Source organism: Mirounga leonina, unplaced genomic scaffold (assembly GCF_011800145.1).
Source record: "Mirounga leonina isolate KUSES-001 unplaced genomic scaffold, KU_Mleo_1.0 Mir_126, whole genome shotgun sequence".
In the NCBI taxonomy this organism is placed as follows: Eukaryota; Metazoa; Chordata; class Mammalia; order Carnivora; family Phocidae; genus Mirounga; species Mirounga leonina.
In genome coordinates, this window is record NW_023270314.1 from 3,948,138 (window position 1) to 3,952,126 (window position 3,989).

Below are 3,989 nucleotides of genomic sequence, written 5' to 3' on the forward strand. Positions count from 1 at the left end.
GATAGGTGAAATAAGTGAAGGTGATTAACCGAACACTTATCAAGATGACCCTGGGGGGGGGGGGCCTGGGTAGCTCAGTTAGTTAAGCGTCTGACTCTGGATTTTGGCTCAGGTCATGATCTCAGGGTTGTGGGATCAAGCCCGGATTGGGGTCTATGCTCAACGCGGAATCTGCTTGTGATTCTCTCTCTCTTCCCCTCCCTACTTCTCTCTCACATACATACATACATATATACATAAATAAATAAAATCTTTAAAAAAAAAGAAAGATGAGCACCGAGTAATGCAAAGAATTGTTGAATCACTATTTTACACCTGAAACTAATATAACACCATATGTTGACTAACACTGGAATTAAAAAAAACAAAAGGTTTCAATGTTCATAATTTTGCACCCATAATTCTACTTATATAAATTCATCGTAGGCATTAGTAACATGGCTATAGACATTTCTATAAGGGTGTAACATATAACAGTGCTTCAAATAAGTGCTTTTGGATGTCTGGGTAAGCTTGTTATTAGATTACAGGTGGATATAACTCTCTCCCAGATTTCCACATGGCCAAAAGGAAAAAACAAAAAGGGAAAACACCAGCCTTTCGAAGCTGTAGCAAATCTATGTTAGTATGCATGCAGAATGAATTTCTTATATGAAGGTATAAATGCTGGAGAAGCAATGGGGAAGATACTCATAACATCACTACAGATTCAAAACAGGGTTTGTCTGTCTTCGAGACCAGCTCATACAAGATATAAAGACTCTAAACTTTCACAGGCTACATCTCTCAGAATGAGAAACAGGATAGGTGGATTAGAAGCAGTGATCAAATAAATTTAAGAATAAAACATTTTTGACCGGGGAAAAGTTCTAAACTTCTTTTTAAAGCAATTTTAAATAAGATTCCTTTTAGACAAATTCTGGTAATAAAAAGGATGAAGGAAAAACAAAACAAAACTCCACAAATACCTTTAGAACCCCAATCAGATTTTCAGCAGACATCTGTGCAATATTGAGCAGGCAAAAAAAAAATGTTTAAAATAAAAAAGATTCCATGTTTAAAAAATATTTATCCAACCAAATTGTCATTCCTCTACAAAGGTAATACGACACCATTCTCAGATGTTATGAAGTCAATATACTTTCTGACTGAGTAAGCATCATTAAAATCTCCCCTCCCACCAACATCATGTCTAAATCAGAGTCTCGCATAGAGCCTGAACATCTGTGGAAGCTCTTCATCAGAGGTCTGAGCTTTAAAACAATGGATGTGAGTCTGAGGAGCCATTTTGAGCAATGGGAAATATTTATGGACTGTGTGGTAATGAGAGATCCAAACACCAAGCACTCCAGAGGTTCTGGGTTTGTCATATATGTCACTGTGGAAGAGGTAGATGCAGCCATGAATATAAAGCCACACAAAATGGATGGAAGAGTTGTAGAACAAAAAGGGCTGTCACAAGAGAAGATTCTCAAAGACCTGGTGCCCACTTAACTATGAAAAAGATGTTTATTCATGGCATTAAAGAAGACACTGAAGAACATCATCTAAGAGATTATTTTGAATGGAATGGGAAAATTGAAGTGATTGAAATCATGACTGACCGAGGCAATGGCAAAAAGAGAAGCTTTGCTTTTGTAACATTTGATGACCATGACTCTGTAGATAAGATCGTCATTCAAAAATACCATACTGCGAATGGCCACAACTGTGAAGTAAAGAAAGCCCTATCTAAGCAAGAGATGGGTAGCATTTCATCCACCCAAAGAAGTCAGAGTTGTTCTGGAATCTTTGGTGGTGGTCATGGAGATGGTTTTGGTGGGAATGACAACTTTGGTCATGGAGAAAACTTCAATGGGTGAGGTGGCTGCGGTGGTTGTTGAGGTGGTGGTAGATATGGTGGCAGTGGGGATGGCCATAATGGATTTAGTAATGATGGTGGTTATGGAGGTGGCAGCCCTGATTACTCTGGAGGAAGCAGAGGCTATGAAAGTGGTGGACAGAGTTATGGAAACGGCAGTGTCTCTGGTGGGAGTGGCATCTAAGACAGTTACAACAATGGAGGAGGCGGGGTGGTTATGGCAGGTGGTAGTGCAAGCAACTTGGGAGATGGCGGAATATGTAATGATTTTGGCTGTAACGATCAATCCTCAAATTTTGGGCCCAAGAAAGGAGGAAATTTTGGAGGCAGAAACCCTGGCCCCTCTCGTGGTGGAGGACAATACTTTGCCAAACCACAAAACCAAGGTGGCTTTTGCGGTACCAGCAGCAACAGTGGCTATGACAATGGCAGAAGGTCTTAATTACTGCCAGGAAACAAGGGTTAGCAGGAGAGGAGAGCCAGAGAAGTGACAGGGAAGCTACAGTTTACAACAGATTTGTGAACTCAGCCAAGCACAGTGGTGGCAGGGCCTCGCTGCTACAAAGAAGACATGTTTTAGACAATACTCATGTATGGGCAAAACACTCGAGGACTGTATTTGTGACTAATTATATAAGAGGTTATTTTAGTTTCTGTTCCATGGAAAGTGTAAAGCATTCCAACAAAAGGTTTTAATGTAGATTTTTTTTTTTTTGGCACCCATGCTATCAATTGCTAAATGTAATAGTCTGATCATGACCCAGAATAAATGTGTCAAAAAAAAAAAAAGAGGCCAATATACTTCCTTTAAAAAATTAGTCAAACAGATACTTCAACTGACTGAGTGATAAATTATATTAAGAATGGAAGAACAAAGAGATGGTGATTTTAAAAGGGTTTCAGTTGAGATATAGAAGGATGTAGTCTAAAAATTCCTAGGGTTAAAAAATAACAAAACTTAAACATTATTCTTAACAGGAAAATAAACAATTTAAAAATATTTATATAATGTACTTCTCAGATAACATCACCAAGAGACTAAATATGTGCAGAAGGACCAAACTTGTCCCTTATGAAAATAAATGGATCTAGGTTTAAAAATATTTGTATGTATAGTGAAGTGCTGGCAGTCAATTTACTGAACAAAATAAACTTGTAGGAATACAATTATTAAAATAGACTCTTTCATACTCCTGGCTCCTGAATACCATCTAGATTTCATAGATTTTCAGTCACTCAGATACTAAAAGCCTCATTTTTTAATTCATAAATTCCCCATTGGTCTAAAGCAAAAATTGACTTCCTCTTTCCTTTCAAAGCTTCTTTCCTTCTTCCCTCATTGATGTCTGACACAAACTACCAAGTGGAAAAGGGGTGAGTTCCAAGTTTTCTCTTTTTTTTCCCTCCTTTCTCTCAAGCTTCAGTAAGAATAAAAAATTACAAGAATGCACAAACTTATGTGGAGGATGCTATTATAGTCCAGCAACCTGGAGCCATATTTGTACCAGGTATTTAAATATCACTTATTGGGCACCTGGGTGGCTCAATCAGTTAAGCGTCTGCCTTTAGCTCAGGTCATGATCTCAGGGTCCTGGGATGGAGCCCCGCATCGTGCTCCCTGTTCAGTGGGGAGTCTGCTTCTCCCTCTCCCTCTGCCCCTCTCTGCTGCTTGAGCTCTCTCTCTCTCTCAAATAAATAATTCTGCAAGACTGTTGAATCACAGATCTGTACCTCTGAAACAAATAATAGAATATATGTTAAAAGAAAAAAAAAAAGAAGATAGCAGGAGGGGAAGAATGAAGCAGGGGAAATCGGAGGGGGAGACGAACCATGAAAGACTATGGACTCTGAGAAACAAACTGAGGGTTCTAGAGGGGAGGGGGGGGGATGGGTTAGCCTGGTGATGGGTATTAAAGAGGGCATGCTCTGCATGGAGCACTGGGTGTTATACGCAAACAATGAATCATGGAACACTACATCAAAAACTAATGATGTAATGTATGGTGATTAACATAACAATAAAAAATTTAAAAAAATCTTTAAAATAAATATATATCACTTCTTTTGTTCTTTCTGCCTGTGCAGTACTTCTGTGGGCTCTTTGGAACCCGTCCCTGGAATCTCACAT

The 3,989-nt window shown here is 38.8% G+C and overlaps 1 pseudogene; it reads left to right on the forward strand.

The window, feature by feature from the left end:
- Window positions 1-1,075: 1,075 nt before the first annotated feature.
- On the forward strand, window positions 1,076-2,469 carry LOC118008403 (annotated as a pseudogene).
- The last annotated feature ends 1,520 nt before the right edge of the window (window positions 2,470-3,989 follow it).